Raw genomic sequence first — 26678 nt, 5'->3', positions numbered from 1 at the left:
CTCCTTTGACTTCTGTCATGGCTAATCCATATCATTCAAGGGATTGGATTTGATTTGAAAATATTTAATGTCCGCGAAGGGCAATTTGGTTTGACAATAAAATAAATAGTACAATATAAAACACATAATACACAGTCATCACAGTTTCATGGGTGTATCGTTCCCAACAAGCTCGCCTACCGTTGTTACTCGAACTTAGGTTCAAAGTTGTTTTCATGAATACTTGCAGGGCAGATTAGAAACCTGCACTCCAGCCAAGATTCATGTTTCCAGAGTCTGATTTCAATAATTCATTCACGTTTCATTTTCTCCCAGAAGTCTCAGTGTTCACAGTATTCAGCTGGGAGCTACTATATGGCGTGTGGTTTTTTGTTTTGTTTTGTTTTTTTCCCAAAAGTCATCATTGTGTGCAGGGAGGTTGTTTTTTCTACGTAAAAGAGGCCACTATTTTAGCGCTGCGATTTACCTCTGTGCCTGTTGCCAGGCAACTCCGGACACTTTGGGGATGCGGCGTGAACGCAAGAGCTGTCGTGGTGTTTTCATATTGTTTTGCAATGTCTATACTGTTGTGGTATGGTTTGTTGTTGTTATTTTGGCAGTTTTGGAGTTTACTGTGGTTTGGTGTCCCCCCCCACACACACACACACATTGCTGGACTCACACCTGGTGACAATGCACTAATCATCTCCATATAAGCCAGCCAGCCTCATACTTCACTCTAGTGCCAGATAATTCCGTCCCACTCTGTAGTACCACATTACAAGCCTTTCTGAGAAAATCCTTTTGGCTGCCTTCTGCATTCTTTTTGTTCTTAGTTGTTGTCCTTGTCCTAGCTTCCTGCCACTCTCTGCATGCTCACCTTTTGTTGTGTAGTTCTTGACACTTTTTGCGTTAAATCTTTTTTTTTTGGTTGAACTTTGAGTCTCCTGCCATGTGCTACTGATTCATTGTGTCCTCCTGACTGGAACACATACTAATGAAAACACACGCCTGGAGTTCAGAAAAAGCGATGTGCACATGGTGCTATATGAATTCATGAAATCAGCAGGTTTTTGTGCACAACTCTACAAACACGTGTAATCAGATGGGGCCTGCTGTCAACTCTAGACACCAGGCAAGATTCTCGTTCAGCACACCTCTTCATTTTAAATTCTAAAAGTTTTAAAAAATAACTTCAAAGCAGCAAAACTTTTTTAGTTTGCATCTCAAGACTGAATTATAAAAATCTTTGTCACTTTTTAAAATTTTGTTTTCATAAAAATGTTTAAAAAGGGATTTCTGACTCAGATTATAGCATCATGTTACAAAACTTGCCAAAACACAAATGTAACTTGTGCAGCTCTCCAATAACATTCATTCATTCATCTTCTACCGCTTATCTGCTTCCAGGTCGCCAGGGGTGCTGGAGCCAATCCCAGCTCACATTGGGTACACCTCGTGCTGCCTCTCCAATAACATATTTGAAGAAAATAAAGTGGTGAGACATTCGAACAAATTGTCAAAAACGTGTTATTGCAAGGCTTATGATGCTGCAAAACTTTTATCCTATTTGATTGGCGTGTGGAAGAAAAGTTTTCTGTGGTTTTGATCCTGATTTCCTTTTTATCCGCTCTCACTTGCCATTTCCTCCTAATAACAGCTCCACCAGCGCCATTACCAAAACAGCCAGCATTGAAATGCATAATAACAAGAATTACATCCTGCTTTCAGATATCTGATACGGATTTCATTGTTCCTTCATTAGATGCAGGATGCACATGCACACAGACGCGCGTGCACACACACAAACACACACAACACACAATGAACTTCAAAAAGCAAACATCTCTCATTAAAACACACACACACATGCACAGACACACCCGCAGTAGCTCGCCATCTGTCAGCAGCAACTTAATGGCTTCTGAGCAGAACTTGTTAATATTTACATGAGACTGTGAAGATTTTATGAATCAACTTCTAACCCTTACAGTGAATGACCCCACCACACCTGAAGCCACAATTTGGCGGCAGTGACATGAAGTGATGTGAACAAAGAACCAGTTGAATGGTATAGTGAAGACTAATGTTTAGTGTTTACATAGCTTTTATTTTGTGAAAAATAAATCAGACTCAGACGCATTCTGGAGGAAAACAGAGAACATACGCATCGTGTCTTCATTACTCCGCTCTTCACCTGCTTTTACAGGTAACATATTTGTCACCGCGGTCCCCATCCACGGGACTCGTAATTAGATGAGGCTGTGTTTTTAAAAGAGAATAAATATCCAGGTAGCTTTCAAGACTTTCAAGGATGGACCATTCAGTGCTGCCAAATATCATAGTCTACCCATTATATCTCTATGGTTTTATGTATTTACATCCTTCTTGTATCTTCCTTCCTCACAGGTCACTCTCTCTCTTTAACCTCAGTGTGGGTGTGTTAACGCCCCTGCTCTGTAGTCACTTGTCGGCCTTGCACAACCTCACTCTGTAAAACAAGCTGCTGCCTACAAGCTGCGTGCGTGGCTGCTGTATTTACTCTGTCAGCTTGATGGATCTAGTGCAGGCCTGCTGCCGCTTGAAATACTTCAAATATGTCTGCTTGAAAGTCTGCTCAAAAGGATGGAGATACTCCCTGTGCCTGAGGGGGGAAGGGGGATTTTTGTATGCCGGAAATCTTTTTATATTTTGAGGTTGCAAGTGATTTGACATGTAAGAATAAAGTCATGATGAGATAAACAATCATAATCCTCAATTTAGAGGCTACAGGCTACAGCTGGTTAGTGTAACTTAGCCATCAAACAGGATAGTCCATATATAACATACTGCATATTTACATAAGCATTAAATGCACATATGTAAAAACTATATATGAAACCAATTAGAATTTTAATAAATCCTCATTTTGACTGTCTAGTCTATACAAATAAGTTTGTATGCTTGTGTTGTGGACATGTTTAACATATAACACAAAAGAAAAAGTCTAAATTCTTCTAAAGGGAATATAGATAAAATGAGAATTCAATTGAAATGAAGGGTGCAATGAAATGGTGCAACTCAACATGTTAGGCCATATAATAATTCATCATATTGACTTTTTATATACTGTGTGTACATGCAAACATTTTACCATGGTGGTTTCCTCTGCTATAAATCCATATATTAGCATATCCAGTGATCTACAGCCTTGATCACAGCCCAGTCCAGATGTACAAAACTGTTGAGGACTAATCCAAGAAGACTGAAATCTGTACCTGGAGGTAAACAGCTTCTACATAGTACTAAATTAAGAGTCAGAAAACAAAATGCTTGTGTTTAAACCCATAATAAATTTGCAGGAAACTAACATGTTTGGCTATACTTTTGCAATTAAATCTAAAACACAATAGTGAAAAATGGGAGCGGATCTGAATTTCTTGGACCAGTGGACCTAGTTTGACAGCTGATTGTCTTTGAGACTACTGGAAAAACAACAAACAAATAAATAAAAGTTTATTCTTGGAACTTGGTCATAAATTTTGAATTTGTTCTCTACCATTATATCATGTCACCGATCAGTCACATCCATGCGACTCCAGTCTGGATGTTTGCCATCTCTTCTTTTAAACTGAATTACGAACTTCTCCTGGGGAGTGAATGACCTCTGACCTCCAGTAGCCCTCTTGGCCCCTCTCTGATGAATACACAGTGCTGTCTCCCTTCACGTCTTGAAAGCTGACATTTGCAGGAAGGAGCATTCTCGCCGACACTGGCAGGTTGTGATGCATGCCTGAGATATTTCTGAGCTGCATTCCTACCAGTATCATCCCACTCACTGCCAGACGGATGCTTTGAGATGTGAGCGTGATGCCAGATATACTCAGCCCTCAGACGCTAGTAATCAAATGATGCTAATGAAACAAAGAGGCCTGCAGCGCCTCTGGGCCAGAAGCCCGCTTCAGCTGATAACGCAACTCATCACTTCATGACTCTTCGAGCTGTCAGAGGCCCTGCAGCCAAAAGCAAGAAAGGAAAAGGGACGGCTTTTGGAGCCATTTCTCTAATATTACAATCTTCATTTCCTTTCGCTCCATTTTTGCAAGGCTTATATTACTTTTTCTTGTCTGGCTTGTACAGGTGAATTAACAAAATCTAGTATCTATCAAGTTTATGCTTTGAAATCCAAACTGAGAGGGAACACAGCAGGATGAAATACTCTGTTTCTTCTGGGACAATTTACTCACAAACGTGTCACATTTATATCCAGTTAAATGTGGAAAAGGCAACCATGCCAAACATTACTTTGGCATTCTACTGCACCAACTGGGTATATTAGACTATACCACATTTACATTGTATTGTGAGAGGCTGTAGGGGGAAGTCAGCTGACATCATAAAGAGTGAGTCTAAATTAGGATCCTAACAAAACGAGAAGACTCTTGCTCAACCATGTTTAGTAATGTTGGGGGTCGCCTCCCACGTGCTCTAAAATGATTGCGCAATATCACTAGCTAAAGGACCAATACCCGACCTGTGAACTATTGTAACAATTAACTGTGGTGACGACCTCCGCGATCTCATTCTCCTTCCTCTTCTTCCCTTCACACACATTCACATGCGACCAGTCGCCATCTTGGCTCCGATGCGTGCTTCGTCGATGGCAATCCGTCGCCATCACTCAAGTGACTCCCCGGCCATCTTTACTGCACGCACACACACACACACACACACTCTCCCCCACTCCCCCATACGCTCACACATTCCGTCTCTACACGCACACACACACCCTCAAGATACATAGATAGACAGGTGCGGTTGCTGTGCTATTGTGATGGTCATTGCAATCATTATTTATGAGTGTTTCTGCATATGCTCTTACTATTGTAACCGCTGCAGCTATCACCATCACTATAGCTGAGCCATTCTTATTACATGTGTTATCTGTTGTAGATTTGTAGCTAATGTGTCATTGAATAATCAAACTATAACAGCCATTTATCCAGAGTGATGTTATTTTGAATAATTATTGCTGTGAATAAATTCTGTTATGTTAAGCCGTCGTTGTTTGTGATTATTGTGGCTATAATTGTGACAATTGCTGGATTTATAACAGCCAGTGCTCAGATTTACTCCTTCTGTTAACCCAGTTGAGACTTGATATTGATTTTGCATTGGTTCTTGGTAACAGGGTGGTGCCCCGATATTTACTACTTATAGTAAAACTCTACATATCTATAATCAGTTTCAGAATCATTGATATTATTTGCCAATCTCCAAATTACCGCATAACAGTAATTTAACCAACAATAAAGAACATATTGAACATATTCCCCTTCATCCCTTAGAATTCTATTGAGGCTGTTGCAGTAACTGATTTTTTTTATTCAACATTTCACAGATGATGAAACATTGCTTTCAGTCATATCAGTGAGCCCCCAGTGCAGTAGAAGGAACTGATGGAAGTCCTGGCAGCTGGTTTTAAGGCTCAGTTTCTAAATACAGACTCTGAGCATTTCTCTGTGGACTGACACCTTTTGATATTTTTGCTGTATAAATATAGAATTTAGACCTGATTTATAATCCAAAAATGTATAGAATGTTCCTTTAAAAGTGTGAGAAGCTGCACACATTGTCATTCAATACATGGTTTAACAAAAAATACCCATTATATGCCCTTTACTAAGTAGGTGATTTGCGATCGGAGGATATAATCAATCCATACATGTTACATAATATATATGTCTAATGTAGCGAGTACAAAAGAGACTGAAACTCATATTTGTGATGTGACTTGAGGAGTGATAGCCTCCTAAAGATTAGAGATCATTAGCTAGGGGTCAGTCAGTACAAAGGACTGTAAGCAAAAAAAGCAAAAAACTTGCAGTGAATCAAGTAAGGATGCATTTCATATCTTGCTATTTCATTCATATACCATATTTTATTCAGAACGTGATTGTGTTATTTATGAGTTCACATAGGCCCACTTTAAAAGATTTATTTCAACCTTTCCTTCCTTTCCTTTTGACTGAGTGTCTTTATAATGTAATTGGCATGTAAAGTATAGTTTTTGCTCCATGCAAATTAATTCTATTTGGTCAGGTGTGTAACATGAATTTTTGTTGATAATGGTTCATAAGGCCTGATTGCATGCTTTTACAGATAACCATTTGACCCTTGGTCTGAATGTATGTCTGTTTCTATTATTTCATAGGCTGAACAGTGGGAGAGTAAGGAGAGTTTTGTATTCCAGACTGGACCAGGTATGTTCACTGCATGAGGGACATCACTCCAGCTTCACTGGGAAACTGACTTAGGCATAAGGCACTCATGGCAAAAAAGAACAATGCAAGTTTTATTTATATATAGATAAAATCCTGCATCAAAGACTAAATTAGTAATACTAACATAATTAATTCAGCTCATTTAAAGTTATACAAATACATAACACAGCAAAAAAAAAAAGCTACTTTGGGTTAGTACTAGGGCTAACCACTTGGTAATAATGTGAATATATCCAAGTGGTTTTTTTTTTTCATGTTCATTGACCAAATTTAGCTATTACATTTCACGTGGCTCCATAAAGAGACGTCAACAGTCAAATAACTAGCCTGATTTTGTAGTCACGCCCTTCAAAGGCTTCATGTGAAAACAACGTTCATCACAACAACAATGTCCTAATTGGTCCTTCATATGTGGCCCAGGAATATATTGAGAATAGTAAAAAATGCTGATAAATGCTGGAGACGTGGGAGGAGCAGAGGCTCACTATGCTGTGTGGTTGTGAAGCTAGTGTGAACTTAAGGGAAAATATAATGACATTCCAACACAAACAACCAAACAAATTACAGAGATGGATAAATGTTGTTTAGTATATTGTTTCATCTGACATCAACTCAGTCATGTTGCGAGGTGAGCTGTATCTGTGGACTGTCGCCCGTCTCTAGGCGGATCCTGCTGTGGGTTTATTTCTGTTACCAAGGTGATGGTTCAGTCAGTGACTCTCGGCAGCTTCAGCTTCAGTGAAGACTAACATTCCTGGCAGTGCAGCAGACTTTTCCTTAAATGGCCCTCAAGGGCCATGTATGAACTGGTCACAACAGTTTTATACAGTATCCTGGTGCTGGACCGTGTTTTAGGGATGTTGCCTGTCCACAAGTTTCCATTGAACCCTTGATTTGTTTAATCTAGATAATATGTGTGAAACAAATCCATCTTGCACCGTGACCATGAAACATTAAATGGAATTATATATCAATCTGCACAACATACAGGTCGTGGGTTCAGTTCCCAGCCTGGGTCCTTTCTGTGTGGAGTTTGCATTTTCTCACCATGCTTGCGCAGGTTTCCTCTCACCATCCAAAGACATGCATGTCTAGGTGAAATTGTGACTCTAAATTGTTCGTAGGTCTGAGTGTGAGTGGTTGTTTGTCTGTGTTTGTGTCTGTCTCTATGTGTTGGCCCTGTGATGGACTGGTGACCTGTCTAAAGTAGACCCTGCCCTTGCCCAATGTGAGCTGGGATTGGCTCCAGCTCCCCCAGCTGCCTGGAAATGGATAAGTGGTAGAAGCTGAATGAATGAATGATTATATTAATGTCATGGCACATGGCATATGCAAATACAGATTCTGATAGTTGGCTTAAAATTTCCCAAATCTAAAGCAATTACTTTCAACGATCAACTGCACAAACAACCTAATTAATGCATTTTAAAGCTCATCATTAATAATTGTGTATTAACCTTGAGGACGCTTTGAGTCCCTCGTGTACTGTTGGTACAGAGTAGAGTGAGTAGAGTGTTGTCTCAGACTCCTCTGCCACTGCGCCACAGGAACCCGTGTGACAAGCCCACTAAGCTCCAGGCTAAAAGAACATCCAAAGCAGACATGTTAACTGGATTACCAACAGCTGACAGCCAGCCATGAAACTGCAGGTGATAGGCCTGTCATCTGCTTCAGCTTCGGCAAGTGGTGTAGCTGGTGCCTCAGGTTCGCACCAGACACTCCAGTGCTTTGCTCTGCCTGTTGTTCGTAAGAACATAGCATACACTGACGTTAGTGTACACTGCGTGCCTCCGGACCGGATGAACAGTATATGTAACCTGGAAGACATTCATAAAGAAGCACATACCACCGAGAAGATAAAGCAATCCCCAAATCAGAGCTGAAGGGAAGGAGGGGAGAAACCTCTACTGGCCACTGTTAAGAGAAATTACAATGTGTGAGGAAAAAAATCAGCACACTGCAGCTCAAACGCCAGGCTGACATTGTTGTGATTATTATAAGACTTTTAGACTGTAGACTTTGAGGACTGGGGTGCTGCACCCAAAACAATCCAAAAGTTGAGAGTAGCTATTTATCATGGACTAAAGTGTTGTTAATTTTGATTAGCTTAGATCCATTTTACTATATTTTACAATATTTTGTTCTGAACAATCCAACAGTTATAAATGATCAAAATTATAATGCGGAAGAATGAGCCAATATAGCCAGTTTGCCAAGAAGAAGTGGAGGTAAGTCTTGTGGTGACCTGTGAATATAAGTTTTGTTTGTGTGGAGTGTGTGGAAGCTGCTTGGTTCAAAAGAGACACGAGTTGGCAGATATTTTAATTAACTTTACGTTACACCCCAGTTTGCTCTGACTTGGGTGTTTGAGAGACGCTGACCCTGCCTGCCTGTTCTTTGAAGTAAGTCAGAATATAGAGTCACACTCAACGAATGTCACCAGCCAATAAGGGGACAGGTGATATCCCTTTTGTTAAGCAGGACCCGGGAGGTCCTCAGCACTTAATTACATGTGGATTAATCAACTGATAAACTTAATGAATCTCAGCTATCTGAGAAGGTGAAAAGGGGCTAATGGAAGTAATTACCTTGCCTGAACTGTCCGTTGGAGGGCAAGCCGTTCTTAATTCAGATAATAAAACAAGTAAGGGGAATGAATTTTGCGATGGAAAACATTATCCTTGTGTTGCAATAGCTGCAGGGTAAGCGCGAACGTAATGAGGCGCTGAGAGAGGGTGAGCAATTTGACATTGAAAATAGCAGAGTTCAGGAGTATTCTGCTGTCCTCACGACTGTCAACAAAGAGTTCATCACAACTGACACACTAACAGTATGTAAATATAGTGTGAGCCTGACATTAACTGATATTCATTTATGCCTTGTTTGAGCATCCCTGAGGTTAAGGACTGGAGGGTACAATATCAGAAATATGGCGGGGGGGGCACAAATGAGGCATAAGTGCTTCAAATTTAATATGATAATCCTATTGCTCCTTGTTCTATAAACTGGCAGAACCATCATACCAATCGAACCAGAAATTATTACAATTGTGTTACTGAATGAATGTAAAATAGTCACAAAACATTTTAATTGGAGTTTTTCACCAGGATGGTACGTCTCAGTCTCACAGTTATTCGCAATAGCTCCCAAGACGAGTTCACTGATGAGACGGGTGAGCCCGTTACCTCAGCACTTCCTTCCCAGGCCTCAGAGGTGTGAGCCGAAGTGCTGGCCCAATGCAGTGAGGCGAGAGGTGGCTGCCCATCTCACAGCTGCCCCAGGCTGTCTGGAGCTGTTTCCTTCGTGAAACTGGAGTCTGTGTCTGCCCCGCAGGGTTGGGAGCATCACTTCCTTGAATGGTGGTGAATGCGGAGACTGTTGAACAGGTTGAATACAGGGGTTCATCACATGTTTGACTTCACTCCCCAAGTTGAGAACAAAACAAAACAAAACTCTGGTTTGTCCTAAACTCACACATCTCTCTACGTTACTTAAACAGCCTCTGCAAAACTTCGTGAGCTAACCCTTGGACTTCAGAGTGATGACTCACTGCATCCAACTCTTTACAAAGCTGTCCAAATGTATGACTGCAGTGGCGTGAATTTCAGAAAGGAGGCACAACAGCAAATACTGTGTTCAAAACTGAGTTAAGTTATGGTTCCATGGCTGTGGATGGGAGAACCTGCTGCCTGGGATACACTATGGGTCTGATCTACTAAGATCCCAGATAAGGGGTGCTAAATTTGTGCGCTTGGTTTGTGTTCGTTTTGCAGGTGATCTACTAAGAGAAGTTGCCAAAGTGACTACAGGTGCTAACAGCAGTATTTAAGTTTGCACGCTGCCACCCTTTTCATCATGGCCAGGAAGAGCGAGAGCGAAAGCGTGAAATGAAATCTGATTCAGTTGATTGGAAGTGCTTGTAGAGAAGGCAAATAAACACCTGAGCCGGCTTTTCAGCACCCCAAACATGCACTCCACTATGTTCCATGTGCGTATATGGGCCACATTGTGTCGATTCTCTCCTGGAGTGGTAGGGTTGAGTATCGGAGTCAGGAGGAAGGGATGGAGGGGATATGCACTGTCACCTTTGAAACATATGAAAATGGAGGTTTAATTTTGTTCGGTGAGAGAAATGATTTATATAACATAGAGTGTATAGAAACTACTCACCCAACAGCCACCCATCACCATACTTGCCATCTCCTAACTTTGAAAATATTCTGCTATTTCTCCTGATGAATGAGTCCGACACAAACCCAGGATATTTTGCCACAACATTAGTTATGACTCCTCTGGAGTGACAAACGACCTGCACATTTAATAAGTGGCTGTGTTTGCGATTCCTGTACACATGCTCAGTGTTTGAGGGGGGAACAATTTGCACATGAGTACAATGAACCGCTCTGATTATTTTTGGAAAGTCAACAACCGCATAAAACTCATGTTTGGTTTCATTCAGTGCTTCCCATGTGGATGGAAATTTTATGTACCTGCCCATTCTGCGTGTCATAGCAGAATCTGCAGCACATCTGAGAACATAACTGGCAAACTGCTTTTTGAGACCCCGGCAGAAATGGCATTTGTGCGCTGGAATGAACCAGATGCAAAGAAATGGAGAGCTGCCAGAAGTTTGGTCATGGCAGGTATTGCGTGACGCCTCCTTGTTATTGGCTCCAGAACAGCTTTTAAGTCATTCAGCAGCTCCAAGACGGCATGGCTGGTTAGGCAATATGTCTGAATAACTTTTTCTTCTGTCATCCCAAATATACTGACACGAACGAGAAAAATCCATTCTCTGGGTATGCGTTCATTGTTCACAATCCCCGCAGTTACTTTCAGGTTTCATAAATTGTAATGCGTGTGCTAATATTTCTTATCTGCATTTTCTGCTCCCAGTATTTTGCCCACCTGGGCAGAAACGCCCCATATAATGGACATCGCGTCTCATTTTGCTCAGTTCAAAGACGCAGTCCTCAGTGCGCACCATTAGTAGATCAGCTTGCACTTTTTTTTTTTTTTAATACGAGCAAACCTTTAGTAGATCAGGCCCTATGTGACTACGACCTAAAGGTCTTTCACCTCTAGCCAACCCTGCCAACCTTTCTGTATGTCATCACTGTTTCACTTGTGAAAACATCCAGGAGTATGAATATTTCCTCTGCCGCTGTCCTGCCAGGCACGTCCATGCTGGTGCATGTGTTCCTTTCCCACGAATACCAAACCAATCTGCTGAGCCGCACTGGCAATATCTGTTGATTTGTCTGAAAATTGCTCCCGGGAAAACAATCTATCCAGTTGCTGGGACTGAGTTCTTCAGTTCTCTTGCTCAATGTGCCGCTTAAGTTAATTGGCTGCCTCTGTCTCTCAACACATTTCAACTACAAGTGGGAATACACGTTCTTGTTCAGCTGCGGACTTACTTGAGGTCTCTTACCTTTGATGTTCTGTTGAGTAACCAGTAAGGATGCAGGGTGTGCGCTCTCTGAAGTCTTTTCCCATATTCTCTGGGTGCTGTGTGCTCCATGTGCTCACGGTGCATCTTGTCCTCTAGTCACTGGGCTGTGTCCGGTTTAGGCTTAGCGTTTCCTGAACAAAGTATTTCTCCATACACAATTAATAACAGATTGACATGGTGTGTCACAGTCATACATTGAAACACACTGCTGCAGCACAGCTGAGTGCTAACATGAAGACTAATATGTGTAAGACATGAGTGGGTGAGGAGTCCAACCCCTTTGACACGGACAGCAGTTAGTTGAACTAAATGGCCTGAAAGGGACTTTAGTCCCTCAAAAGAAATCAGAGCTTTGTTCTGCATAATGTATGAGAGGTTTGATGCATCCGGTCAAAGGATCTTGTCAGGTTTTGGGTTAAAGCTTTCTGCCCCTCCAGTCCTGACAGAATCTGTCAGGACTGGGGGGGCAGAACGCGGTGAGCGTGTTGCGGGTAGGACCCAGATGCAGGAGCCGGAAACCAGGTAGGTGGAAACAAGGACTTTACTCAAGGAGCAAAAAAATCTACAGGGCATGGGCAAGACAACTAGGCAGGGCATGGACAGGGCATGGACAAGGCATGGACAAGGCATGGACAAGGCATGGACAAGGCATGGACAAGGCCACAACACGGAGACCGGACAGCGACAACGGCAGTGACAGCGACAGTGACAGCGACAATGATCCAACAAGGACAAGACTGAAAACAGGACTTAAATACACAGTGGTAAACAAGACACAGGTGATCCACATCAGGGGAGGGAAGACAATCAACATGGGACACAACCAGGAAGTAACATAACCGGGACCAGGACTACAAAATAAAACAGAAAGTGACACGGACAGAACACCAACCCCAGCTTTAACCCAAAACCTGACAGATCTAAGCCAAACTCTACCAGAAATCCTCATGTACACAAGACACGAGGGTTTGAGACCTAGACCACAGGGCAATGGAGAGGAGATTAAATGAAGAGGACAAGCTGATGGAAACAATGCAATGCTTCGGACAGTGTTCTGCCAAGTTTCGCCCATCTGATTCATGGAGGTCCTGTCTCACAAATGGAAAGGCTTGAGGCTGTGCTTTCGCTTGGAAAGTGACATGGCTTCAATGACTAGTCCTTAAGAACCGTATTGCATATTGGCCTCCTGTCGCTGGTCTACATACAACTGTGGTCATATTTTCCTTTTTGTGCTTGGTGTTGGCCCTGAACATGTTGATCTGCTGCGAAAGTCTCGGTCCACTCAGCTCACCTTGAAAAGTCTGGTGGAATCCATGTCTAGATATGCCGTGCGGTGACATGAATTCACTTTAATTTTCTCATTACAGAAAATGTTGATGGTAAAGCAGGAGCAGATTTTTCAGTAGAGTACAGACGAGCTTGCAGATGGAATTATTTTTTAACAGGTGTTCTCTGACCACACCCACCAGTTTCCCTTTACACAAGACTTACTACAGCTCCATTCCCAAACCTACTTCATCAAATTCTAAATTATATGTGGAAGACTAATGTGCGTTTTATATTTGCACGATTATTGCATTAAGAAATACCTGAAGTGTAGATATTTCATAACATTTTGAGCTGCTAAAATGACAAAATATGAAGGAAATGAGCGCGCGGAGGTTGATTTAAGGACAGATCTGTTACTCTTTGGTGACAACATGACAAAAGGATTCGGTGCTCAGCTGTGTTAACAGCCGGTGCCGACATGGCAGAGTGAATGGAGAGGAATTAAACTGATGGATATGCTAAGTACAGAAGAACTGCGATGGAGATTAGAAGTGTTTAACTTGAAGCCACTGAGCCAGCAATCACTTTGGCGTCATTACGATATGGCTGTCAGGAATCATTAAGAAAACTTCCCTTTAGTCAGACTGACTGCAACTTATTTAAATGAGAACTAAGAATGACCTGATTTTATTATTTCCTTGCAGCGATGGATAATTGTAGTTGGGTTGATATTGGAGCGGACACAGTGGTGACGACCTCTGTCTCTTATTCACAGTGCAGCTCTTTCTAAATGTCTAAGAACAGGAAGTGTATCCACAATCACCTGAATGGTACTGCATCACACTTTGTTCATACACTTCAGTTTATTCGGTAAAATAAGAATTGTGGTATTGCTAGTTTATGTAGATTACACTGATAACAGATTATAGACCATTGCCATTAACTGCAACTGCACATTCACCTTTATTTGACATGTATATAGCGTGATTTCTGATAAGAATCCAGAATGATTGTGTGGGTGGATATGGATTTTATTTTTAAAATTCACAAAAAATACCATAAAACTAAGTTTGTGTTTGGATAAGTGTAGCTGTTAAGTAAAGAACAACTTTTGTCTGCTGTCACAATGTAAGACATGTAGCTGCAATAGATGCCATTAGGCTCCACTCTAACAGGATGAGCTAATGTCACTTTATATAATCCTCAGTAAATCATACACAAACCTTCGAGATAGATCAGCCTATATTTCACAGCAGCTAAGAGAAATATGACAGTTAAATGACAATTTGTTTTGGGTAGAGATAGAAACTGATAAGATTTTTCCGATTCCATTTTTGATTCTGCTCAATGATTTGGTTCTCTATCGATTCTCATAAAAAAAAAAAAAAAAATTAAAAAAAAAAAAACCCAACAACAAATAGGTCGATTAACATAATCTTTGTTTAGTTTAGAAGTAACATGACCTTACAAACTAAACAGTGAGGTCTTAAGAGGGACATTTATTTAATTTTTCACAGTATTTCCTCCCTTTAATGAAATATCCACTTTCCAAGTTGCCCTATATGTCATACTTTGTTTTGAAATGTAACAAAACTTTCGTGCATTTGTGCTGCTTGGGCACCATGGATCCTGCTGGCTGCACTGATGAATGACCTGGCGAACTATTCCAAGGAATTGAAACACTGGGAACTGGTTCTCAACAAGAACCGGTTTTTGATTCCCATCCCTAGTTGTGGGTGAGCTGCACCTTTAAACCAACACTTCAAAAGTACAAGCTCGCTCTCCATCCTCTGCCTTTTTACCTCCCAACATCATCATCTGCTTTTGCACTTGTTAGTGAAACCCTAATTGCATGTATCTTGCAACTTGTTGAAGTTTGTGTTGCCTGGCAACAACAGCAACTGCACAGCTCTCCATGGCCTTTGGGCGTCTCAAAGTTTCTGAAGACTCCAGTTTTGCTTGGTGCTGGAGCAGGAAATAAAGGTTCTGATCAGAGGACAGCTTTATCAGTAAACCAGATCCTGCATCTAATTGATGTGTATGAATTCATTTTGCATCACCAGGAAACAGAAAAACCAACCCCAACTCCTATAACAAGGACAACAGAGCTGTGAAAGCAGAGGAATGGTTATGTATGTATCAGATCAGAGAGGAACCCAGCTGTGCATTGCTCGCTTTGCTCTGCTTCCCACAACCAACAATAGACAGCTTAAAGACTGCAAAATTGCCCAGTGATTGCTTTTTCTCTCCACTGTCCTTTTCCATAAATGGGGTGTAAATGCTCAGCGACACATAGTGTGGCTCTGCCTGGCAGCTGTGGTCATTCTTCAGCCTCCCACCGGCTTTTTCTTCGTGTTGTCCACTTTGCTCAGACAGCAGCTGAGAAAGTTGAGCTAATTTATTAAAGGTATCTCTCTCTCTCGCTCTCGCCATCATTTCTCTTTTTCTGTTATTGTGTTCACCTTCAAGTAGAGTGCGTATGGACAATTTATAAAACGCAATTATCCATAATGGTGGGAGCATGGCAAAATAGTGGTTAACGCTATTGCCCCCACAATTAGAAGGTCCTGGGTTTGGTTCCCGGGCCTTTCTGTGCAGTACATGTTTTACATGTCCATCAGCCTGCGTGGCTTTCCTCCCACCGACCAAAGAGATGCATGTTTGGGTTAATTGGTGACTCTAAATTGCCCGGAAGTTTGGAGTTTGAGTGTGAGTGGTTGTTCATCTCTTTCTGCTTTGTATTCCTTTCTTTTTTCCCCCTTTTCCATCCTCACACACACACACAAAGGCTGACTAAGTGCCAATTGAGAAAGGCACAGATTATCTGAAGATTTCTGTGAGGCAAAGTTGGAACTCTCAAAGCGATTATGTTACATTACAGTGGAAACGGGAGAACAGGGTTTCTTGGTGCTCAGGATCAATAACCCCAGCCCCCATCCCTCGTCTCACACACCCGCCTCTCACTCACGTATATAAAGCTTCTTTATTTTCATGTCTTGATTGTCTGTTCATGAAAAAGAATAGAAGAGGGTCTGTTAGGGATTTTCTCCGTCCTTCCCTGTGTTTCCTGTGTGTGTGTTCCTGCTGGGCGTGTCCTCCGACCCCCATCCTCCTCTTCACACACCCACCAGCCAACCTGCACTGCATTAAGGCTTTCCTTCCCTGTTTTAAGTCCTGTGCTGCTACTTGGGGTCTAGTTCATGTATTTTTAGGCTTTAGCCTAACAGGGTGATGATTATTGTTTACTCTCCCCTAATATGTATGTGTATTTGTCATCTGATCTTCATTTGGATTACTCATATACTGATTTAATTTGTGACTCATGTGCATCCGTTCTGTTGTCATCAAGAGCTGCAGGCATGAATGTTTTGTATGTGTGGATGGAAGCAGAGCTGGCTTGTTGATCCAAAAGTCCAGAGTGACTCAATGTTTGTTTAGTTGCTTGCATCTTACTCTGAACGGATTGTAGGATGTCTTCTGGTTGCAGAAGCCCCCCCTTCCTTCACACTGCAGTGTGACATGACTAGGCCACCGTCATTTTTTTCTCATATTTTCCCTCATATGTGATCTATTTGTAGGAAATGTCCCTGTATAAGGTGGAAATGTGGTTTAATGATGAGACAATTAGAAAGAATACGTAAAGACTTGGCCATGTGAACAGGAAGTTCGTTGGTTTTTTGTATCTATATGGACATTTCAATTACTCACACTCCCAGAGGTTTGGGTGGAAAAGGGTGAGCTTCTCTGCTGTAATTAGTGTTCTTTAACCTGGCATAAGACTCAAAACACTATCCAGTACATTACAGTCTATCTCCGTGACTGCTTCCAACTTAGCCGAACAGATAATGAAAAGAGAGATCTGTTTCCTCTGTGCTGACAGTCTGTGGGCTGTGGCCTCAAGCAGCGAGTCTGCAACAAACTTTAATGGGGCATCTGTCAGGTCCACAATAAGCTGCTGAAGGGATGTTTGAATCTTTGATTTTATGCTCAACAGCTTTTTCAGTTTGTGGCATTAAAGCACAAAGTGACAGGCTGAGACACCTGTCAATCAAACAAAGACACCACAGACTCTCGAAGAAAAAATTGGCGTCTGAAAAGGAAAGTGTTGAGGAGGCTTTCACCTTCATTCTATCTGATGACCATTAGGGGGAGACTCCACTGACTGGAAAAAGACATCAGACTGTATTGAAATCTATAGGAAAATGTCCCCACTTCTCATTTGATTTATTAGCTCAGTAAATGTTTTCCAAATGAGTTTACTGTAGTTCTTTATAAAAGTATGGTCATTTTTTTTTAAGTGATGGATCGATTTGGAGGAAAATGGACCAGAAAGCAGGGGATTAATCAGGGGGCATGGCCTCAGTGATTGATTGACAGTACCACACACATTACAAAGACTGACACTCTTTGAAATGACACAGACATTTGCTTTCACTTATACAATTTTATACTATAATTAGTGAGAGCCGAGGGTTATTATTACTTTTATTTCTATTTTTTTGACAAAGGTAAACCCTCTGAAAAGGTCAATCAACCCCCTTTACGCCATCTCCAATGTTTGCCCTTGACTGTTCAGAACACACACACACACACACAAATAGAGTGAGCTGCTAACTGCTGTGCAAAAAGGTGACTGTGTTTTTAAGATACTTTTGGGGCTGCAGGCCACTCTTCCATCTCTGAGTGCAGTAGTTCAGGGGTAACAGCACAGTGCTGGATATTGTTACAGCAACGCTGACTGGAGCTGTTTCATTGCCTAAAAAACAAGGGAAAGCATTTGGTTCATGCTACTGTGACTTATGTGATTGTATGTTATCTGAAACGTCTGTACCTTTAGTGTAGAGGTAGGTTCATGCTAATCAACATAACTTAAACCTGGGGGAGATGTGACCTCTGACCGTCTATGCAGGGACTTTATCTGGAACAAGAATGTGTTCAAACCCCTATATGACTGTTGTCCAGAACTTTGTAACTTGGAGACACTGCTTGCATCCTCATATCATGTAGACAATAAACAAAAAACTGATTACAGAATTAAAGCCCGAAGAGGAAACACCCCACAAGACACAGCTCTGAGCTTTCATTTCTTCTCTCTCTGTGTGATCCTCAGACCCCTCTGGTTCCTAGACATTTGGAATGACTCAGCTAAGGAGATCAACCAATTCAAAACGTCAGTGTCCCTTAAGGAATGAGCCCACAGGTTGTCTTGCCAGCAAAAGTATTATGGGCTCATAGCTAGGTTTTGTTGCCAGGCGACATCTAGTGGCCGTAGTAATAAATACAACGGGAAAACCATGACAAAAACGATCACCTTGTGTTGAGAAAGTATGACTTTAACCCAAATAACCATCTTATCCTAAATCTAGCCAACCCGTGAGTGCTTTTAGAGCAACCACAGTAAGGAAAGCTGCAGAAGACAAGAACAAGTCAGAGGACTTACAGGCGCGACCCACTCTGAGTTTATCATTGTAACCAGGACAACCAGCATCCAGTATGCCTGCCACCTTGGAAGTGTTATTCACCTGACACTCGTGGGTCATATCAGCCCAATGTCTACTTTTCAGTGAAGTTTTGAGTGTTTTGTATATCCTTACAATTTCTGTTCAGCCTGAAAGGATTGATAAAATGTCATTTGTTAGCAGATAGAGGTTAAGGCCCTGTGGTGAATGGAGATGCTGCCTCTTTAGTCTGTGCTGAACATTTTGAAAATGCTGTTCTCTTCTCTTTGTGAGAGGACATCAACCTTTAATGAGGAACAAGACTAGATAAATTAGATTGTGCCTGTTTTCATCACCTTCCACCACACATTCTATCACATCTTTGGGCAGAGACAGCAGTAATGAAGTCAAGCAGGGTCCATCCTGTAATGTGATGTGATAACAGTGATTCATGGAATCCATGAACTCTGTTTGAAACCACAAAGAAAGAAGACAACCAACCAATTATTGAATCTAATCTTTATACATATTTATTGACTTATTAATTCATTTTGCTGTAGCCCCTTTACAACTGAGGTAGGGGCCATCCTGGTTATTTGCCTTCTCATTTCTTTGGATTTGAAATGTTTTTCGTTCATTACATGTCAGCTGAGAGTCAAATAAACTGAGGATGGACACTATCAATACTGACTCTGCCAAGGACAAACAAACAACCAGAACCACAGAGCCTGTTGTTTTAGTCTAAATCCATTAGGGGAATGTCTGGATACATTAGGACATAAGCTACTGTATTGAAACACCCCGAAGCTGTTTAACTTCCACAATGGGTCAGAGAATGTACCTTTTTTGAGGATAAATAAAAACCCTGTTAATTTCTGCGCTTGCAAATGAATGCAAATCAACGTTATTTTAAAAGCACACATCAGTCAGGCCTGCATGGACTGGTGATTACAAAGTACACCAAAGAAGACATTTAAAGCGACAAGGTTATGTTAATGGCAGCTGTGTGAGTCCCGTCTGGGCAGACTGTTTAGTCTCAGAATAGGTAACGGCCTGTGTCATAGTGAATCAACAGATTTTATCTACAAGGACACTGTGCAAAGACTCCACCAGTGTCTTTGCTTTGCTGACGAGATTTTAACTTACCATGGAAACAAGAAATTCTTCTTTACTCTATCTGTCGAACAGCTGTCTGCAGATATCAGGCTGATCTGTCAACACCGGCATTGCAGATTAATTAGTGAGCAGAGTTGCACATTATGTCCTGGTTTACTCAGTGATCATCAAAGTGCAGGTGGCAGAGATGTCTGGGCCAGCATTTGTTGGTGATGATATCCTTGGGAAGTCGTTCAGCTTCGGATTTTAGCTGTTTAACATTTGCCAAAGAAAATGAAACATTGATGCGCACTTTTGCAATGTTTACAATTTGTTTTTAAGAAGACAACAGAATGGCAGCAAATGTAAGTTTCCTGGATAAATGACATGAAACACAGAAGCTGAATCAACAGCATGAAATCTACAAGTCATATTGTATTGAAGTATATGCTAACACGTTGGTCCCATTTAGAGGAAAATATAACATAAAGCAGGCTATGTTCTAGGCGTTGTGGATATAGTGTGGTTGACAGACTGCACCACGCAGTTAGTAGAGTACAGAACAGGTCAGACCCAGCACTCCCTCCTTCTCACCTCCACATTCTCCTTTAAATATGGTTTTGACTGGTGTAAAAATAAATAAACAAACAAACAAACAAACAAAAAAAAGGAAGTAAAGGAAATGGTTCACATGCGAATCACAACCAGGTCAGCCTCCTCTACCTGTTCTGACAGGTGAATCCCTCCTCCAACACATTTCCTTTGAGATTCTTGAACACCTGGTTTACCTGTGGTCCCTCAGTGGAGGACAGATTTATGGTTGCAACTTGAAGTCACTCCACAGATTAACAAGCGGGTGAGTGGAGCATAAATTCCTCAAATTTGCACTAACGCAGCCATTTTGAACAGTCTGCATATTATGAAATTGGTTTGCTGGCTAATGTGCCGCAGCTTAACTCTGACAACGGGAAATGCTCATCAACTTCCGCTTTACCAGAAATCCACCATGCTAAATTTAGTTTGCCCCGTTGAGTGCCACTCGCGGCGCCTGATGCAGCAGTTTGCGCAGTTACCTTAGCCCGACTGGCTCATTAGCACACTGCTGGGTGCACACAGCGTATGATCTCTCTGCCTGAAATGACATGGCGGCAGTTGAGCTGGATAAGAGGCTTTAGATGATCAATGGAAATATAAAATATTTAATACTCTCTCCATCTGCTTACCATCAGGACTTTGTGGCTTAGTGTAGCGGGTGTTTCATTCCCCGGAAAACTCTGGCTACTGAGAAACCCCTGTGTGTACTCAGTGTGTTGTAAATCAGCGCGTGAGCTCAGCTGCTGCTCGGCAGTGGCATTTAAAAGAGATGTTGGCAGCAGTATAACAGCACACAAGGTTCATGTTTGATTGATAATTGTTAATCCACAGACCCATCTTCATTCAACAGGCATTTAGCTGATCATAAAGTTCTCGTCCGTCTGTTCATTTCTCATGTTAGTGACACCTCAGTCAGAGGCAGGTTTCATACGGTAAACCTCTTCATGCAAACCTGAAGCATAAAGCTATGGTGAAAGACCAAACCTACACTGCAAAAGACTGTGATGCGAGGCTGCAGAGGTGTCTTCGGGTGTCAGGCTGCACTGAAAGCTTTTCCAGGACTGGAAACAGCTGCTGTGGGGCAATACACTGGGTTCACACGGGAGACAAACTTCAGCAGCCAGGGACTGCAGTTTTACATGAGTCTTCTAACTGACCTCTGAGATTGACCTTTTGAGATCCTTATCACATATATTTAGATTTAGGCTGATGGAATAAAGCTGTGTAGGGCCAATGTCAACACATGAGACGATTTAAACACTTTATTTTCATATTTGATCTGGGATCATGGAAATTTCAGAATTTTAAAATATCAACCATTGTTGTGAGACATCTTTAATGCAGAACATTTCTATAGCAGAGCTTTCCTCTATCTGCCCTCCTGCAGTGATATAAAGGATGAAAACTAAACCACAGAGCAGTGCACATCAGTATCCCACATACTTAGAGCAGTGAAGTGGCGGACAGCGTGGCTGAGGGTTTTCTATGCAGGCAAAGTGTGGACTCACTTTCTACTGCAGTTGGAGTGTCTTTCCAGTAAAACACTCCTCTTGCTTTCTTTTGTTTGTTTGTTTTTTATTATTATTATTTGTCTGTTGTCTCTCAGAGCTGATGCTGGTATTCAGAGCGCTTGTGTGCCACTTCTCGCTGCCCTCGAGGTTGTCGATAAAGGGATCCATGCTCGTGTGAGTAATTTAGAGCATTCCCGTGGCTTTTTGAGTACGAACCTGGAACAAAGCCTGTAAATGGAACCCCCTCTCTTCCACCTGACTCACTCTGCCCTCGTCAACAACGCCAGTCTCATTACATGGCACTTATCAGAATTTAAATGCCACGCTGCAGTTCTACAGCTTCAGGGCCCATCTCCTTGTTTATACAGGGTGTAAAAATATGCAGAGATGTCATGTTAGGTGTGCTTTTATTCAAACATCTCAAAGGAGCCTTGCTTTGTTGTATATATTTTTTATCAAAGTGTTTCCACTCAGTAATGGACCTTTAATCCTGTAATTTTCTGTTGTAGTCACATCAGTTTCTGTTTAGTCATTTTTATGAATTGGAATCTAAATCCAAATCAGAAACCCTTTATTAATCCCCAGAGGGATATTTTGCTGTTTGGTAGTTTATTTTCTAATAGTTCAGGAGTTGTAGAGTCTGATGGCAGTAGGAATTAATGTTTTTCTGAATCTTTCAGAGATGGATTAACCACTGTTGTGAGTATTTTAAGATGGTCTCTACCTTCCTATATGTGCGTTGCTCCGCCACAGCCGTCAGTGAGTCTAATTTTGTTCCAGCTCTTTACAGCAGTTTGTCCAGCTGCCTTGCATCCTTTTGTGTTATGCTGTCTCCACAACAGACTGCAACATCATAGAATAAACCCGGCCCTGTGGACTGATAAATATCAGCATCTTCCTGGAGATGTCAATGGATCTGAGTCTCCTTAAGACAAACAAGTGGCTCTGCCCCTTTCTGTAGAGTGAATGCATGTTAACCCTGTACTTCCAGATATTTGTAGGTTGGCACTACCTTAATGTTAATGTCTGGGACACACTATCTGGACCAGCTGCCGAAATTGCCAACTTTAAACTCATATTAATCTAAATTTGTTAGTTAAAAAACAATAAATATACAAACAACAACAAAAAGAGATTAACTAATGGTGTCCTATTAGAATAAAATATCAATCTAGCTGTTTGTTTGTTTATCCATCAATCTATCTAATCCTGCTCTGTGCTATTCCTAATCCCACACCTGTTGGTTGTCTGGGTGAACCGAGCGAGAATCAGTTGATAACAGCCTCTGATGCAATATTCATGTCACCAATTTGCTGTTTGGGTTATTCAGCAGCTGGCACGGTGTATTCACCTTATTTTTCACGGAAGCACGGAGGCAAGACAGAACGCAGCCAGCTTCCGTTTTTTTGTGCGACACTTCCAGTCCAGCACTCTTGACCACAGTGTGGCTATTAGGTAACTTGTGTCTACCGCAGCTACAGAGAGATATTTGTGTTTTGTTTCTTTTTATCTAGTTACAGACCATTGTGCCTTGATTGTGCTATCATTTTTACATATGAAATACAGACATCTATAATGTGCATGTTTACATTAACTAAACAATTACAATTTATGAGAAAGAGTGTTTCTTGAATGAGCTCGCTTTATTCTGAACAGTTCATGTTTGTCACCTCTATTTTTCATTAATTCTGCTATTTTAGGTTAGGGGTTAGGGTTTTTTTCTATTCAACGTTAGCTTGCACCGTTAAGGGGAAGCGGCTGACCGGAAGTGCCACACAAAAACACAGTAGTTCATCACTATTTACTTCCGTGTTTGAAAATAAGGTTGATGCTGCCCCCTCCCCAGGCAGTGATGCGGAGAAAGGGAAGGAGCGGGGGGTCTGGCTGTCTGTGGCTGTTTCCATGGTGATAGGAGTAAAGATAGTTGGGATGTCTTAGAGGCTGGTTCAGCGCAGTGCCGAGCAGTGCTGATCACTGGATGTGAGTTAATGAAATAACAGGACATGCCCCACACTGAACCTGTGGGACAGACGAATGTCGCCACCAGATAGAGGAAGCTTCTGTTTGTTGGCAGCAGCTGCTTTGTTGTGTCTCAAAGAGAAACAGCCAGTCCAGCCGGACCAGACATGATGTTTGGGCTAAAACCAGCAGGAATGATCATATCACAGCTGCAACAGTCCCCTCTCTGCTGAGTGGGCTGCGACACGCTTGTCATTATTTGTGGCTTTATTAGTCCTAGTGACAAATATTACATAGCAATGGAATGTGCTCCGGTACCTGGTTTGGGCTTGGAGATACAGGGAGCAGCACAATCATAGGTCCAGATCAGAACTCTTTCAGAGATGCAATGTGTCTCATCTGAATCACAGCAGGAGCAGGAAAAAGTGATTTATGTTATTTAATAAAAGTTTAATAAATGTTATTTATGGAGGACTTTCTGATGGAAAACAACTAACTAAACTTAACTCAAAAAATTCTAAATTATGTGTATAAATATTAATACTAACTCCACTTGCCAGGATAAACAAAGTCTCTCTCTCTCTCTCTCTCTCCCTCTGTCAGCGAAAAGTTTTCAGCCCTAAATGAGCTGAACTGTGGCCAAGGATGAAAACCATGATACAGGTTGAAAAAGCTTTTAAAAAACTTTGTGTTAAATTTCCCGTATTTTATTCTTCTAAGCTGGCGAGTATAATCACAGTATAGTTTGCATCTCCTGTCCCAGGTTTTTCTCAGGCTGTAGTAACAAAAGGGCCAGCCAGCCAGTCAGAAGAAAGACCCTCAACCTCTTCTGATTGACTGGCTGAATAAAAAGTCCCAGAAGTCCGATGGCCTGTCTTACAGCTCATTTTCTAAACGCAGAATGTTAGCATTTCTCTGTTGACAGAACCAACACCTGATTTATGATCAACGACAATATGCAGGAAAACTTTAAGACGGCATGGACTTGTAAGAAATTTGCATGAATCTGGAGATGATTTACCAAACTCTGATATCCGTGTCATCAGCTGATCAAGCAAACAAGTTATGTTTGAAACTATTATTACTTTTGAGTAATCTCAGACTGTGAGCTGTCACCTAAAATCAAAGTGAGGAAGAAACAGGTGAGACAAAGAAATGAAGGAAAAAACAACCAATTAAAAGATAAATAGTTTATGTGAATCTTTCACATAGCATTTACCTTTCCTCTATACACATTTTTTTTGACTGTGATATACAGTATGTCTTTTTTTGTTTTGTTTTGGATTTTTTTTTTTTTTTTTTTTACAATTTGACATGTTTTGTTTTTTTTGTTTTTTTTTTTCAGCATGCACTTTAGAATCCCAACAAAAGGCTCCACAAATACAGACGTTAAACTAGAATTTTCCTCACAATAAAACATACAAAACATGAACTCGGATCAAAAGCTTGACAGTTTGAGGACACAATGAAGAAGCAGCAGATTACCATGACTTTACAGGTAAGAGCAATGTACTTAACAATAAGACACAAAAATACATATTCTGGATTAGAAAAAATAAACACCTTTTTTTAAATTACGCCACTCTAAAAATACACAAAGAACGGTACCTCTTTGTTGATTCAAAGAGTAAAGCAGCGTGTGTACTACACGAGGAGGATTGTGGGTACAGGGTGACACTTAAACATCAAGCCGACAACTGTGCAGGCTGCAACAAACATGACAGAAGTGGTGCTGCCTGCCAGTCCTCTCCATCGGCGTTCGCCCAGTTTCCTTTCTGCTCTGGTTTGAACAGGCTGCTGGAATCACAGTGTGGATCGGCGCGTTTTGTTTTTGGATGCTTATTGCAGATCCAATCTGATTGTTTGGGTTCATGGGTTTGCTACTTTGCAGATGTGGCCATTCTAGAAGTCCCGCTTTTAACTTAGTAAACTTCTGCTACACTTTTGCTCCACAAGTTTGGAAGAATCAAGTTATGCAGTTGTTTTTTAGCCACCAGAAATTATGAGGAGTAGTCTGGCCAGAAGAATTTGGTTTGTGAGGAGATAAACATCTGCAGCAACGCAGGGTAGTTGCATGTTTTAATACACGTTATGGTGGGGGGGGGGGGGGACTTCTACAATGGCAACTGCATCACAGGGGGACTCTGTCTCATTCAGGGTTTGTGCTATCAACTAATCAGAAGAGTGAAAGCACAAGTGTCCACTGACCTGGCCTTTCAAACTGCAGATCTTACCCTGGACTTTTAGAATATACACACACACATTAACACACAGCAGAGCAATTAACCTACTGAAAATTACCAAGGGAAACAAAAGCAAGATGTCACATTTATTCAACTTAGCACGTTTGTCTCTCTATACTGTATATACTGTATGTAGAATTTCATATATGAATACAACCCATTTTTAGAACACAAAGTGCCTCAACTGATACATCTTAATACACTTATTGCGAGGAGGGATACCACAGCAAGAAAAGTGACTCACATTAAGTTTCACGGCGCAACTTAGCAACCAACCACCTTGTTACCTGAATCGCCATCAAAAGACAGATGTGTGGACAGAGCCACTTTAGATGTGCTGTGTCGTTGTTTTATTTACAGCAGCAGAATCTTTACAGTAGATCATCTCTGGTCAGGACATGTCCAGGTCCTCATATTTCCTCCAGAGTTTGAAAACAGGAAAACAAAAACAGAGAAATCAGGAGAAGGTAAATGCTTATCAGAGTCTTTAGAGGATAAAGCTGCTCTCCTTGCGCACTGAGTATTGGCTGTCAGTCAATGGTTTTTACAAGCGTCCTCATCCATGTTGGCCTGTAGCAGTTGCTTCAAATGGGGTCCTCCCACTGCAATAGGTCCTCATACTGATGACTGTCCCCCCGTCATTCAAATAGGAAATGAATTGTCTAAATAAAATATAAACACATCTCTATATATCACATATGCATAATCTATCTCTGTTGAGCATCATTTCAGACAACCTTGCCATGCACACACTGGCTATTTGAAATATATGCACAGAATGAGAACATTTATAAAGCCACAGTTCTCTTTAAAGATGTAGCCAGAATTATAAAAGCTATGTTGTATAGTGCAGAGATTTTGGGGTGATTCAA

At 41.4% G+C, this 26678-nt stretch overlaps 1 protein-coding gene across 1 annotated transcript in view; it reads right to left on the bottom strand.

The window, feature by feature from the left end:
• Positions 1-24738: 24738 nt before the first annotated feature.
• The window catches only part of kcnc2 (potassium voltage-gated channel, Shaw-related subfamily, member 2), a 77026-nt gene continuing 75086 nt past the window's right edge, over positions 24739-26678 (bottom strand). Inside the window, exon 5 of the mRNA XM_029495292.1 lies at positions 24739-26468. The gene's annotated coding sequence lies outside the window, so the exon portion shown is untranslated. The remainder of the gene's footprint in view (positions 26469-26678) is intronic.

This window comes from Echeneis naucrates, chromosome 23 (assembly GCF_900963305.1).
Source record: "Echeneis naucrates chromosome 23, fEcheNa1.1, whole genome shotgun sequence".
In the NCBI taxonomy this organism is placed as follows: Eukaryota; Metazoa; Chordata; class Actinopteri; order Carangiformes; family Echeneidae; genus Echeneis; species Echeneis naucrates.
The sequence above is the reverse complement of the archived record's forward strand: the minus strand, read 5'-3'. Positions and strand labels throughout refer to the sequence as shown.